Source organism: Procambarus clarkii, chromosome 30 (genome assembly GCF_040958095.1).
Source record: "Procambarus clarkii isolate CNS0578487 chromosome 30, FALCON_Pclarkii_2.0, whole genome shotgun sequence".
Classification (NCBI taxonomy): domain Eukaryota; kingdom Metazoa; phylum Arthropoda; class Malacostraca; order Decapoda; family Cambaridae; genus Procambarus; species Procambarus clarkii.
The window spans coordinates 16149267-16164968 of NC_091179.1; the positions used below are offsets into that span (position 1 = coordinate 16149267).

Genomic DNA, 15702 nt, shown 5'->3' on the forward strand with positions numbered 1-15702 from the left:
CCAAGTGTACATACAGTATGGTGTCAGTCCTTTAAAATGGTGCATGGTTAGACAACCACCAATCACAGGGCACCTACCTGGGCCTCAGCCGTCATGGGAATAGAGCCTAGGGCTCGGCCAGCTGACAGGTGTCATCAGAGCAGAGAGAGAGAGAGCGGACCTCGGCTAGAGAGACCCAGTCTCCTTCAGCAAAACAAGGCGACGTCGGTGTTAATGTCCAGTCCTTACCAGTAAGCATCTCGCGGAACCAAGCAACGACTCGACCCGCATTACATAGCATTAATGGCTCCTCAGATGGTGTGGCAAAGTGAAATTCACACCAGTTACTCCATCTATCATCATTCTATTATATGCAGGAAGAACCTCACGTCTATGGGTCATCCAGTAAGGTTAGCAGACTTCTAGATGTCACCACTGCTAGGCTTAGTTAGGCTCGGCTACAAGTACCTCAGGGAGTTTGCAACATCTGCTGATGTAGATTTGACACAATGTAAACTCTCTCAGCAGAACTACTCGCATACTTTACGTCATTATATAATGGAATGCGAAAAATCGAAAATCGGAAACAACACCGTCAATGAAGTCCGAGAAATGTGTAAGTACTTCATTCATAATGATGTACTGTCAGGAATCTTGGCGCAGAATCCAAAATGTGCTTACTGTAGGTGCAGCCTGCACATGACTGTAAAGCTGCCGCCCAGTTGGGTGGGTGTGGAGCAAGACTAGTAACTGCGACTCACCATGGATGTAAAGTGCCTTGTAAGCCTCTTATTGAATCACTTGTTTTACAAAAGATTATTGATAGAGACATATATATATATATACATATATATATAACATATACATATACATTATATATATATATATTATATATATATAATATATATATATATATTAGAGGGCTTAAAACTGTCACAATTCACCCTGTATTGCTTCAGTGAATATTCATTAACTACAACTCTGAAGAATGAGCAACATTCACGTGGTGACGCTTTGTGATGCGATTATCACCACCACAACGGGTCGGAGTGTCACGGTACAACCTGTAACACCCCTCATCCCATCCCTAACCCTAGATCAAGTCAGGTCAACCCCCATCTTAGATCAGGTCAGGTCACACCAACCTTAGATCAGGTCAGGTCACACCAACCTTAGATCAAGTCAGGTCACACCAACCTTAGATCAAGTCAGGTCACACCAACCCTATATCAAGTCAGGTCACTCCAACCCTATATCAAGTCAGGTCACCAACCCTATATCAAGTCAGGTCACTCCAACCCTATATCAAGTCAGGTCACTCCAACCCTATATCAAGTCAGGTCACCAACCCTATATCAAGTCAGGTCACACCAACCTTATATCAAGTCAGGTCACCAACCCTGTATCAAGTCAGGTCACACCAACCCTATATCAAGTCAGGTCACACCAACCCTATATCAAGTCAGGTCACCTACCTACACAGTCACCAAGTATAGGTTATCATATCCCTCCCCCTCATACCAGTTCCACTTCACTCCCCACTCCCCCACAGATCAGTCAATGAGCTTAGTCCTGAGGCCCGGGGCTTGTGACCCATATGTGAAAGGTCAGGTAGGCAAAGCGAGTTTTTGATGACCTGAAGTATCCGAGCCTCACCTGACCTGCCACCACACCTGCCAGCATCAGCAGGGGGCGGTGGGCAGGTAGCAGCAGGGGTGGTGGGCAGGTAGCAGCAGGGGGCGGTGGGCAGGTAGCAGCAGGGGTGGTGGGCAGGTAGCAGCAGGGGTGGTGGGCAGGTAGCAGCAGGGGTGGTGGGCAAGGAGCAGCAGGGGTGGTGGGCAAGGAGCAGCGGCAGTAGGAGGTGGCGGGCAGCCAGCAAGGTAAGCGTGACACCTCCTCTGCCTGTCTTAGATGTCCAAGATCAGACACTAAGCATAATGAGATAACTCTCACTCTCGGTGTCATGCTCCGTCATCACACAACCTTCACACCAACTGCTTCCTCTCACACAGGCAATAAAGCCTTCGAAAATACAATTTCCAGTTATGGCATTCAGAACAATAGCAGTGAAGTACATGTAACCTAGACTGGTAGAGGGAGGGAGGGAGGGGAGGGGGGTAAGACAGCGTGATGACTGGAGGAGTTACTCAGTGCACAATCCATCATCACAATCACCATCAGTTCCACCACCACCTCCATATTCCTCGCCTATCAACCACACAACTTCCTATGCCTTGATACACAACTCAAAACCTCTTATTTTCCTACTACACGAGGCCACCCCTTGAGGAGGCTTGAGCAAGGAGAAGCTGCACTAACTTCCTCTTAGTAAGCCAAGCAGTTACAGCCCCAGCGCTCCTGTGCCAGGTAAGTCCACTACGGGGCTCACCATAGCCCGTGCTACTTGGAACTTTGTTCCCAGTAGCTGAATCTTAAAAACAACAACAACAACGTCGGCCAAGACAACACAGATTCTCATGGTGCGTGGCGAGAAAGTGGAAGTGGGGGGGGGGGGGGGGATAAACTTTTTTTAGTATGTACCTCAAAAGAGAACACGAATTGTATTTTTAATTCACGAGAACTTGTTCTATTAGAGTTGAACACTCTTTGGGGTCCAGTTATCTTGGCGGCTGGACGGTTTCTTTGTTAAAATATTTGTCTATTTCATTGTAATTTGTGCTATACTAGTTGAGGCGAAGTGGTTGTGCCTCTGGAGAGACAACTACACTGTGTTGTGTCTACAGTGTTGGAACCCTCGTGTCTACAGTGTTGGAACCCTTGTGTCTACAGTGTTGGAACCCTTGTGTCTACAGTGTTGGAACACTTGTGTCTACAGTGTTGGAACCCTTGTGTCTACAGTGTTGGAACCCTTGTGTCTACAGTGTTGGAACACTTGTGTCTACAGTGTTGGAACCCTTGTGTCTACAGTGTTGGAACACTTGTGTTTACAGTGTTGGAACCCTCGTGTCTACAGTGTTGGAACACTCGTGTCTACAGTGTTGGAACACTCGTGTCTACAGTGTTGGAACACTCGTGTCTACAGTGTTGGAACACTCGTGTCTACAGTGTTGGAACACTCGTGTCTACAGTGTTGGAACCCTCGTGTCTACAGTGTTGGAACCCTCGTGTCTACAGTGTTGGAACCCTCGTGTCTACAGTGTTGGAACCCTCGTGTCTACAGTGTTGGAACCCTCGTGTCTACAGTGTTGGAACCCTCGTGTCTACAGTGTTGGAACCCTCGTGTCTACAGTGTTGGAACCCTCGTGTCTACAGTGTTGGAACCCTCGTGTCTACAGTGTTGGAACCCTCGTGTCTACAGTGTTGGAACCCTCGTGTCTACAGTGTTGGAACCCTCGTGTCTACAGTGTTGGAACCCTCGTGTCTACAGTGTTGGAACCCTCGTGTCTACAGTGTTGGAACCCTCGTGTCTACAGTGTTGGAACCCTCGTGTCTACAGTGTTGGAACCCTCGTGTCTACAGTGTTGGAACCCTCGTGTCTACAGTGTTGGAACCCTCGTGTCTACAGTGTTGGAACCCTCGTGTCTACAGTGTTGGAACCCTCGTGTCTACAGTGTTGGAACCCTCGTGTCTACAGTGTTGGAACCCTCGTGTCTACAGTGTTGGAACCCTCGTGTCTACAGTGTTGGAACCCTCGTGTCTACAGTGTTGGAACCCTCGTGTCTACAGTGTTGGAACCCTCGTGTCTACAGTGTTGGAACACTCGTGTCTACAGTGTTGGAACACTCGTGTCTACAGTGTTGGAACACTCGTGTCTACAGTGTTGGAACACTCGTGTCTACAGTGTTGGAACACTCGTGTCTACAGTGTTGGAACACTCGTGTCTACAGTGTTGGAACACTCGTGTCTACAGTGTTGGAACACTCGTGTCTACAGTGTTGGAACACTCGTGTCTACAGTGTTGGAACACTCGTGTCTACAGTGTTGGAACACTCGTGTCTACAGTGTTGGAACACTCGTGTCTACAGTGTTGGAACACTCGTGTCTACAGTGTTGGAACACTCGTGTCTACAGTGTTGGAACACTCGTGTCTACAGTGTTGGAACACTCGTGTCTACAGTGTTGGATCTTGTGGTTACAGTGTTGGAACACTCGTGTCTACAGTGTTGGAACACTCGTGTCTACAGTGTTGGAACACTCGTGTCTACAGTGTTGGAACACTCGTGTCTACAGTGTTGGAACACTCGTGTCTACAGTGTTGGAACACTCGTGTCTACAGTGTTGGAACACTCGTGTCTACAGTGTTGGAACACTCGTGTCTACAGTGTTGGAACACTCGTGTCTACAGTGTTGGAACACTCGTGTCTACAGTGTTGGAACACTCGTGTCTACAGTGTTGGAACACTCGTGTCTACAGTGTTGGAACACTCGTGTCTACAGTGTTGGAACACTCGTGTCTACAGGGTTGGAACCACATCCCCGCCCTCTCCTTTTATCAGACTCCTGTAGTTCTTATGCTGTAGACATTCTTGGTCTTCTTTACCCACTTTTCCCATCTTAATTTCCTTAAACATAAATCTTGTTCTAGTTGTCGTCTGTGTCCACTCCTGGATGTTATCTTGAGATGATTTTTTTTTTTTTTTTTTTTTTTTTGGAGATATATACAAGAGTTGTTACATTCTTGTACAGCCACTAGTACGCGTAGCGTTTCGGGCAAGTCCTTAATCCTATGGTCCCTGGAATACGATTCCCTGCCGCGAAGAATCGTTTTTTCATCCAAGTACACATTTTACTGTTGTGTTAAACAGAGGCTACAGTTAAGGAATTGCGCCCAGTAAATCCTCCCCGGCCAGGATACGAACCCATGACTTAGCGCTCGCGGAACGCCAGGCGAGTGTCTTACCACTACACCACGGAGATTGCATGATTTCGATGAGACTGATTTCGGGGGCTTAGCGTCCCCGCGGCCCTGGAAGCAGGCCGTAGCAGCTGTCTAACTCCCGGATACCTATTTACTGCTAGGTGAACAGGTGCACCAGGGTGAAAAGAAACTGCTCATTTGTTTCCGCCTCCGCCGGGGTTCGAACCCGAAACCTTAGGACTACGAATCCCGAGCGCTCAGGTTGTCACTTTTCCTTCCTTGTTATCTTTGTGTTCTCTGCAATCGTTAAGATTAAGACTTTTAAGACTTAAGATTAAGACTTTTAAGACTTAAGATTAAGACTTTTAAGACTTAATCTTAAGTCTTTTAAGACTTAATCTTAAGTCTTAAGACTAAGATTAAGCCTTTCATAAAGAACATAATCAATTTTTCTTGTTTTACTAAGAAAAATACAGTCTATCCAGCCTTCTTCATTGTGTCTTAGTTCTATGACAAGGGAACTAAAATATGTCAATTTTGACACGCACGATTTTTCCTTCTAAATTCAAGTTGGCCTTTTGGTACACCGTTTATCCTCTCCAGCTGTTCAATTATTCTCAACCTGATTACTTTCTCCCGCACTTTACACGCAATATCGGCTACACCGCTCTCTAATTTACTGTCTCAGGTATTTACTGTCTCAGGTATTTACTGTCTCAGGTATTTACTGTCTCAGGTATTTACTGTCTCAGGTATTTACTGTCTCAGGTATTTACTGTCTCAGGTATTTACTGTCTCAGGTATTTACTGTCTCAGGTATTTACTGTCTCAGGTATTTACTGTCTCAGGTATTTACTGTCTCAGGTATTTACTGTCTCAGGTATTTACTGTCTCAGGTATTTACTGTCTCAGGTATTTACTGTCTCAGGTATTTACTGTCTCAGGTATTTACTGTCTCAGGTATTTACTGTCTCAGGTATTTACTGTCTCAGGTATTTACTGTCTCAGGTATTTACTGTCTCAGGTATTTACTGTCTCAGGTATTTACTGTCTCAGGTATTTACTGTCTCAGGTATTTACTGTCTCAGGTATTTACTGTCTCAGGTATTTACTGTCTCAGGTTTCTTCACCCCCTCCCCCCCATTTTTTTGTAATATGGGGGATTATCTTGAGGTTATTTTGAGATGATTTCGGGGCTTAGCGTTCCAGAGGCCCGGTCCTCGACTAGGCCTCCTTTTTGTTACACCCCCCCCCCCCAAGGAAGCAGCCCCGTAGCAGCTGTCTAACTCCCAGGTACCAATTTACTGCTAGGTAACAGGGGCATCAGGGTGAAAGAAACATTTTGCCCATTTGTCTCCGCCTCCACCGGGGATCGAACACAGAACCTCAGGACTACGAATCCGATGCGCTGTCCACTCAGCTGTCAGGCGCCCCGACTAAGTAGGCCTTTTTTTCCCCACAATTCTGGGAAGTTTCCAGTCTCGAACGTTTATTGAAAACGTTAGTTAATGGGTGACAGTAACTCTGCGACGGCACCGCTCCTGGTTTTTTTTTTTATTATTATTATTTTCTACCACAGACGTGGCCACACATTTACAATGCTAACCAGCATATATACATTTTCTTCTGTCCTCCATGAACGGGGTGCTAGGTAAGTCCACTACGGGCTCACCATAGCCCGTGCTACTTGGAACTTGTTCCGAGTAGCTGAATCTATAACAATAAGAGTAGCTCTGTGGTCTCCTATAACAACAAGAGTAGCTCTGTGGTCTCCTATAACAACAAGAGTAGCTCTGTGGTCTCCTATAACAACAAGAGTAGCTCTGTGGTCTCCTATAACAACAAGAGTAGCTCTGTGGTCTCCTATAACAACAAGAGTAACTCTGTGGTCTCCTATAACAACAAGAGTAACTCTGTGGTCTCCTATAACAACAAGAGTAACTCTGTGGTCTCCTATAACAACAAGAGTAGCTCTGTGGTCTCCTATAACAACAAGAGTAGCTCTGTGGTCTCCTATAACAACAAGAGTAACTCTGTGGTCTCCTATAACAACAAGAGTAACTCTGTGGTCTCCTATAACAACAAGAGTAGCTCTGTGGTCTCCTATAACAACAAGAGTAACTCTGTGGTCTCCTATAACAACAAGAGTAACTCTGTGGTCTCCTATAACAACAAGAGTAGCTCTGTGGTCTCCTATAACAACAAGAGTAACTCTGTGGTCTCCTATAACAACAAGAGTAGCTCTGTGGTCTCCTATAACAACAAGAGTAGCTCTGTGGTCTCCTATAACAACAAGAGTAGCTCTGTGGTCTCCTTCACCAGTCATGGGGATGGGAACGGTCAGCACTATGGAGTGTGATGAATGTAATTCCTAATTACCTTCAGGTTTCATCAACTCGTTTGTGATTCAGATTTCCACCTATGTATGAGTGTATTGTCTGTAGTAATCATATCCATCTGGTCACTCTTGTTCCAAAGTTGTGTTCTAGATGTTCTTATAGCTTATCTTGAGATGATTTCGGGGCTTTTTAGTGTCCCCGCGGCCCGGTCCACGACCAGGCCTCCACCCCCAGGAAGCAGCCCGTGACAGCTGACTAACTCCCAGGTACCTATTTACTGCTAGGTAACAGGGGCATTCAGAGTGAAAGAAACTTTGCCCATTTGTTTCTGCCTGGTGCGGGAATCGAACCCGCGCCACAGAATTACGAGTCCTGCGCGCTATCCACCAGGCTACGAGGCCCCTCAGCTTAGTGCTCTAACATTTCCCAATAGTATTGTAGCAATCCTCAACACTTTTTTTCAAATTCAGCTACCTGTTATGTGACGTCAGAGAGCGAACACGTTCACTTCCAGTACTGTCTGCTCAATCCCAAATCATCGTCTATAGAGCCCCGTAGGTACACAGGTAATCTTGAGAGGTTATCTTGAGATGATTTCGGGGCTTTAGTGTCCCCGCGGCCCGGTCCTCGACCAGGCCTCCACCCCCCAGGGAGCAGCGCGTGACAGCTGACTAACACCCAGGTACCTATTTTACTGGTACAGGTACCTTTATTTTACCGTGTGCAGTTCTTCACCTTAAACATCTAACCCTTGTGAGTATAATGACCTGTGATCAGACTCTTCGGCTGGTGATTCCCAGGCAAAACTTCACATGTATTAATCTTAATTACACGTGTATAAACTCCGGGCTTGGGGAGTAGAAGAACTCCCAGAACCCCATCAACCAGGTAACGGTTGATGGGGGGGGAAAAAAAAAGGAATAGGTCAACACTTTCTTCACCAATGATTTTGTTAACCTACGTCCATGCTTTACCCTCTGGTAAAGGAACATTTCCACGGTATTCTGCTTTTGTAACAAGATACACACACACTTGGTGACACAGGACGGCCACGCTATATAAACCCATACACGAAGATGTCCTCCAGATACTGGAAACCGCCAAGTTCTGGGGCCAGATTCACGAAAGCGCTTACGCAAGTACTTACGAACGTGTACATCTTTCCTCAATCTTTGACGGCTTTGGTTAAATTTATTAAACAGTTTACAAGCATGAAAACTTCCCAATCAACTGTTGTTATTGTTATAAACAGCCTCCTGATGCTTCGGAGCTCATTAACTGTTTAATAATTGGAAACAAAGCCGCCAAAGATTGAGAAACGATGTACAGGTTCGTAAGTACTTGCGTAACTTCTTCGTGAATCTGGCCCCCTAAGTAACTTAGGTTACTGAAATCTATTAAGATTTCAAGGCAAGGTCAACCCTCTACACTCTACCTCCAGAGTAACGCCAACACTTCCCTACCGGAATACGTCGAAGCAATTTCCTCCACGCCTTTTAAACCCAGGCAAATAGTTCCTAACAGTCCGTCACACTCGACGCAACGGTGTATGTTCTCTTCTACGAATGGACGCTAAGGTCCAGGGAACACTGGGAAGGGGTGGAGAGAGAGGGGAAGGGAGAAGAGGAGGGGAAGGGAGAGGAGGAGGGGAAGGGGGGGCTAATGTGTGTTGTGTGGACAGGTGGGATGTATGGGGGGGGGGAGGCACTCATTCCTGCCACCAACAAAGAGCCCCACACACCCAGTCACTCCGCACCAACTAGATGCACTCCACCAAAGAGTGGTACTCTCCACTATGCATTCCACCAGTCTCCTACGCCGGCATTCCGCCATACTATCAAATGTTCTTAAAGTTACAATGTAAATATTTACATAAAATGTGGCAATAGTCGTATGTAATAACGAATCTAACAATTGGAGCTGATGTTAGCCATTTACGGAATAAAGTTGTAAAATTGAAAATAATTAAAATATCATCTATGTGTATTCAATCTTAGACATACGAGGATAGTATTTCCATCCCATTCCATTCTATATTATATATATATATATATATATATATATATATATATATATATATATATATATATATATATATATATATATATATATATATATATATATATATATATATATATATATGTTAAGTTTTCCTGAATTAATATATTTTCTCTAATTTTTTTCTCGTGAAATGATAAAGCTACCCATTTCATTATGTATGAGGTCATTTCTTTTTATTGGAGTTAAAATTAACGTAGATATATGACCGAACCTAACCAACCCTACCTAACCTAACCTATCTTTATAGGTTAGGTTAGGTTAGGTAGCCGAAAAAGTTAGGTTACTAACTTGTAATTGTCGAAAAACAATTAATTCGTGAAAACTTGGCTTATAAGGCAAATCGGGCCTTGCATAGTAGGCTGAGAAGTGCGTTCTGGCTACTAGGTACGACATTATTTATTTATATATATATACATATATATATATATGTCGTACCTAGTAGCCAGAACGCACTTCTCAGCCTACTATGCAAGGCCCGATTTGCCTAATAAGCCAAGTTTTCCGGAATTAATATATTTTCTCTAATTTTTTCCTTATGAAATGATAAAGCTACCCATTTCATTATGTATGAGGTCAATTTTTTTTTATTGGAGTTAAAATTGACGTAGATATATGACCGAACCTAACCAACCCTACCTAACCTAACCTATCCTATCTTTATAGGTTAGGTTAGGTTAGGTAGCCGAAAAAGTTAGGTTAGGTTAGGTTAGGTAGTCGAAAAACAATTAATTCAAGAAAACTTGGCTTATTAGGCAAATCGGGCCTTGCATAGTAGGCTGAGAAGTGCGTTCTGGCTACTAGGTACGACATATATATATATATATATATATAATTATAAAGTATATTTTAGTAGCAGTCTTTCTTGTAAACATATGTTGTTGAATATGACCAAAAAGGCAAGATTAATAATTCTAACACGAATTTTCTCAATATTTCTTATGTTTTTCTTCACTGTCGGTGGTAATGGAAATATCAATTCTCCAAAATTCATTTTTATTTATGGTCTGACGCCTGAACGCGTTTCGCAATGCTTATTACATTTTCAAAAAGACTTAACTTGCACACAAATTCATCGTACTTATACTCTATTGGGTGAGGTGATATAGTGATTATTCGTAGGAACAAAATGACACGAAGTTGCAGTGTGGTTTTGGGGGTTTCAATGAGAGTATAGTGGATAACTAAGAATAGAAGGAGAAGGCAGTAATTGAATTGAAGGGAAGGGAAAGGGAGGGAAGAAACAAGAATGGGAAGGAAGAGGAGCATATCGTTATGGGTTGGGTTGTTATGGGTGGAGTTATTAGCCAGGTTGTGATCAGGGGCTACCAGTCACACTCCTGGTAATTCTCACAAAAAATAAACAACAGCTCAAATTTGGCAACGCTGTTCAATGACAAGCACAAGCTCAGTTTTATGATCATAAACAAGTATTTAAGATTTCAAGTCATCATTGCGAGGTTTTCACAAGATAACGCACAGAGGCGTTAACAACACCACATTACCAAAACAACGGTGGGCGCAAGGCAACATTCACCGATTTCAAAGCAGTTCTACCATTTTTCGCAAACTTAGATGATTTACTTTGAAGTAAATATAGACTCGTAACAACGTCTGAGATAATAAACGGAAATATGTTGTGAGAGAAGAGCACCTGACCCAAGCCAACGTCACCACCTCACCACAAGCCTAAACTAACAAACGATGAAATTTGGACGTATAGTAGTTTGGTTTGGACTTGGTTAGGGCCTCAACCAGGCCCTAACCCAGGCCTCAACCAGGCCCTAACCCAGGCCTTAACCCAGGCCTCAACCAGGCCCTAACCCAGGCCCTAACCCAGGCCTCAACCAGGCCCTAACCCAAGCCTCAACCAGGCCCTAACCCAGGCCCTAACCCAAGCCTCAACCAGGCCCTAACCCAAGCCTCGACCAGGCCCTAACCCAGGCCTCAACCAGGCCCTAACCCAAGCCTTAACCAGGCCCTAACCCAGGCCCTAACCCAAGCCTCAACCAAGACATCCATACAACTGTTTTTTGTAGTAGTTTCCCCCTATCAAGATTTTAGAAATAAGGAAAATAGTAACTTCAGCTCCAAACTTCCAGAAGCAGCAGTGGGCCACACACGTTAACTTCCACCATAGTAGTCATGGTCCCCCCCCCCACCTAAGATTTAATTCCAGTTTAAAAATGACCACCAGATGGGGGAAGTGGGGGGGGGGGTTGCCCACTCTGTGTCCAATTTTAATTGAAACCTTCCTTTTACATCAAATTTTAGGTAGGCCTACAGGAGACGCCTAATTACCTAGGAGAACGTGCTTGTAGGAGCATCCCGTCCTCCTAAGGTTTCCCCAACGTAAAAAAAACTGTCAATTGAAAATGCCCTTTCCTAACCTACCAGAGGACCGCTTCCAAGTTCTAGTACGACAATTTTTAGGCCTTATGTAGCGCATGCGAGCGACATATGACGTTCTTTGTAGTTCATGTTGGTATGTTGTTGTTTAAGATTCAGCTTCTAGGAACAAAAAGTTCCAAGTAGCCCGTAGTAGACTTACCTGGCACAGGAGCGGGGATGTATCTCGTCTCATGTTGGTAGGAGAACACTAAATAAAGCCAAGCGCAGAGAGGCTGTTGACCATACCGCACCCACCTCTCCTCTACCCCCATGAATCTAGGCCACACTCACTATAAATACCTGGTTGGTGTAGGGCAGGAGATTGTGGGCTATTCATGCCCGTGCCACCTCTTGTGGTGGCCAAATCTTCCACAACAACAATAATAACAGGGAGAGAGAGAGGCAGCAGCAGCATGGCAAGACCAACGGAAGCTGCGGTAAACAGGGGAGTGAGGGGGGAGCTGGGAGGGAGGGGAGGGGGGAGATGGGAGAGTGTGAGGGGGGAGATGGGAGAGTGTGAGGGGGGAGCTGGGAGAGAGTGAGGGGGAGGGGGGAGAGAGGAGACTGGTAGGTGAGTGAAGGAGCAGTGAGGATTATATGCTTGGGGAGGAGTAGGGGGAGGGAGGGGGAAAGGAAGTGAAGACATAACAAAGAAAAACAGGAAACAGACTTACGAACCAAGGATGAGAGCAGAGATGAAAGAGAAGTATTTTCCCCAACCCAGGAAAACAATAACGTGAAGGCTGGACACCGCCGCCTGTCCGCCCCAGACCTGACCCTCGCCACTCTACGCAAAACACCCAATTGAAAATGTTTACACTCATCTTAGCAGGGGTAGATGGTAGTGGGAGCTTCCACCCTTGCATCCACATACTGATTATTACAGTAGCGTGGATGACGGGGGGGGGGGGGGACGAATGAGGGTGTGGACAGAAGGACGAACTAGAGTGTGGACAGAGGGACGAGGGCTAGGCTACAGGAGGAACAGGTCAGAGACAGGACAGTAATCATGAAACGGGAACACGCATGAGGCTACCTAGTAAAGTACAGGGCGCCAGAGCCACTATCCTGCGCAATCCTCAACATTTTAACCTTCTTAGGAACAACCTAATTAACCCAACTTGAGAACATCCAAGTTATTCCATTCAAATACTGTGATGTATTCACGAAAATGTAAACACTGAGGCAGCGCGTGGCGTTAGAACCACCGGGGCGGTGAACCTACACAACACTAGTCCAGCAACCAGGAGGCCTGGTCGATGACCGGGCCGCGAGGACGCTAAGCCCCGGAAGCACCTCAAGGTAAGGTCAAGGTAACCACTATCATAGATGCCACCCACCTCAACTCTTACTCTGGCCTCCAAGTTCTTTATTATGCACCCTATTCCCATCTCCGTGGGCGGTGGTTGAAAGAGTTAGAGGCACACAAGCGGTTCAGGAACCGTTGTAATCGGTTCATAACTAGGCGTCCAGCCCGTCCTTGCGACGTGAGAACCCCCTCAAGATGTACACTTACACACCATACACGCGCACCACACACCTAACCTAAGGAGATCCATCATACTTCGCTCAGAAACGCGTATATTTTCAGTAAACGGCATTCAATTTATACGCTGGCCTCACAGTCACGTACAAATCTAGAAGAATTAGTGTGAGGATGAGTAGCCGGTACACCAGGTGGTAAACCAGCGGGTACACCAGGTGGTAAACCAGCGGGTACACCAGGTGGTAAACCAGCGGGTACACCAGGTGGTGAACCAGCGGGTACATCAGGTGGTGAACCAGCGGGTACACCAGCGGGTACATCAGGTGGTGAACCAGCGGGTACACCAGGTGGTAAACCAGCGGGTACACCAGGTGGTGAACCAGCGGGTACACCAGGTGGTGAACCAGCGGGTACACCAGGTGGTGAACCAGCGGGTACACCAGGTGGTGAAGCAGCGGGTACACCAGCGGGTACACCAGGTGGTGAACCAGCGGGTACACCAGGTGGTGAACCAGCGGGTACACCAGGTGGTGAACCAGCGGGTATACCAGCGGGTACACCAGCGGGTACACCAGCGGGTACCTTCCCCAAGAGCCAGGTTATGGCTCCGCCACAACCCGGCGTCACATTTACCAGTAGTATATGATGCGGGAGTAGAAGAACTCCCAGAACCCCATCAACCAGGTATCACTGATGGAGAAAGTGGGGGTATATATAGCTCCTTCATGATGGGTTATGGGGCTTGAAGAGGTTTGGGGGAAGGGGGGGTTGTGGTCAAGGAAGTGGGGGTTGATCTGTAGGTCTACAGTAGCTCGGGTTCTGGCGCTCTTTAGAGCACGCTCTCTCTCTCAGCTGCTCTTGTGGGAGGAGAACTGTTCTTGTGAGGGAAGAACAGTCTGATGCAGGTTCCATTGGGCTGTGTTGAGTGGCTCTTGATCAGGTGTGAAGGGAACATGAGTAGGAGGGGGAGGGGGGGGGGGGGTTGAGATGGTGTTTCTGTAGGGTTGGGGAGGGGTGGTGGGGGGGGGGAGGCCGTGTTGACAAGCTTGAGCAGGTGGTGGCAAGAATTGTGTTGTGGGGGGGTAGGGGGTAGGGGGCAGGTTGGGGTTTGGGGGAAGATGGGGGTTAGCTTTGATCCCTGGGGTTGGGGGGGAGGGGGGGGGGGGTTAGGGGGGATAGTAGGGTAGTGTGGGTTCTCTCTTCTAGCCCCCTTTCCTCTAGCCCCCTTTCCTCTAGCCCCCTTTCCTCCAGCCCCCTTTCCTCTAGCCTACCTTCAGGGGATAGGGACGAGGTCTCCATTACCCACCTGTCTGGCGGATGTGTCGCACCTGACTTGACATAAGCCTATCCCGCTGCTTCTCCTATCCCCTTGCCTCTCCCATCTAGCTGCCTCTCCCATCTCCCTACCTCTCCCTTTCCCACCTTTCCCATTCCCATCGTCGTAGATTACACAGAGCACTTGTATTTCCTGTATTTAATAACTGATTGGGCACCATTCCTTTCCCCCGTCCCATCCCAAATCCTTATTCTGATATCCTTTCCCAGTGCTATCCAGTCGTAATGGCTTGGCGCTTTCCCCCCCTCCCCTGATAGTTCCCTTACCTTCCTGTGCTTAATAGACAAATAGGCACTCTAATAGATAAATAGACTCTCCAGTCTCATATTTTTTACATGTAGTTGGTCTCTCATGTGGACAATATGTAGTGTGAAGGGTTGTTAACCACTCGACCACATATGGTGATTATGAGAGGCACTCTGGGGATGAGTGCCAGGAGAGGAGGAGTGAGGGAGTGCCATGGTGTGTGAGGAAGAGAGAGAGGAGTGCCATGGTGTGTGAGGAAGAGAGAGAGGAGTGCCATGGTGTGTGAGGAAGAGAGGAGTGCCATGGTGTGTGAGGCAGAGAGAGAGAAGTGCCATGGTGTGTGAGGAAGAGAGAGAGAGAGGAGTGCCATGGTGTGTGAGGCAGAGAGAGAGGAGTGCCATGGTGTGTGAGGAAGAGAGAGAGAGGAGTGCCATGGTGTGTGAGGAAGAGAGAGAGAGGAGTGCCATGGTGTGTGAGGAAGAGAGAGAGAGGAGTGCCATGGTGTGTGAGGCAGAGAGAGAGGAGTGCCATGGTGTGTGAGGCAGAGAGAGAGAGGAGTGCCATGGTGTGTGAGGCAGAGAGAGAGAGGAGTGCCATGGTGTGTGAGGAAGAGAGAGAGGAGTGCCATGGGGTGTGAGGAAGAGAGAGAGAGGAGTGCCATGGTGTGTGAGGCAGAGAGAGAGGAGTGCCATGGGGTGTGAGGCAGAGAGAGAGGAGTGCCATGGGGTGTGAGGCAGAGAGAGAGGAGTGCCATGGGGTGTGAGGCAGAGAGAGAGGAGTGCCATGGGGTGTGAGGCAGAGAGAGAGGAGTGCCATGGTGTGTGAGGCAGAGAGAGAGGAGTGCCATGGTGTGTGAGGCAGAGAGAGAGGAGTGCCATGGTGTGTGAGGCAGAAAGAGAGGAGTGCCATGGGGTGTGAGGCAGAGAGAGAGGAGTGCCATGGGGTGTGAGGCAGAGAGAGAGGAGTGCCATGGTGTGTGAGGCAGAGAGAGAGGAGTGCCATGGGGTGTGAGGCAGAGAGAGGAGTGCCATGGTGTGTGAGGCAGAGA

At 47.0% G+C, this 15702-nt stretch overlaps 1 protein-coding gene across 2 annotated transcripts in view; it reads right to left on the minus strand.

Annotated features, from left to right (window-relative positions):
* Window positions 1-15702, minus strand: part of yki (Transcriptional coactivator yki) — a 267393-nt gene that overhangs the window by 64453 nt on the left and 187238 nt on the right. The window lies entirely within an intron of this gene.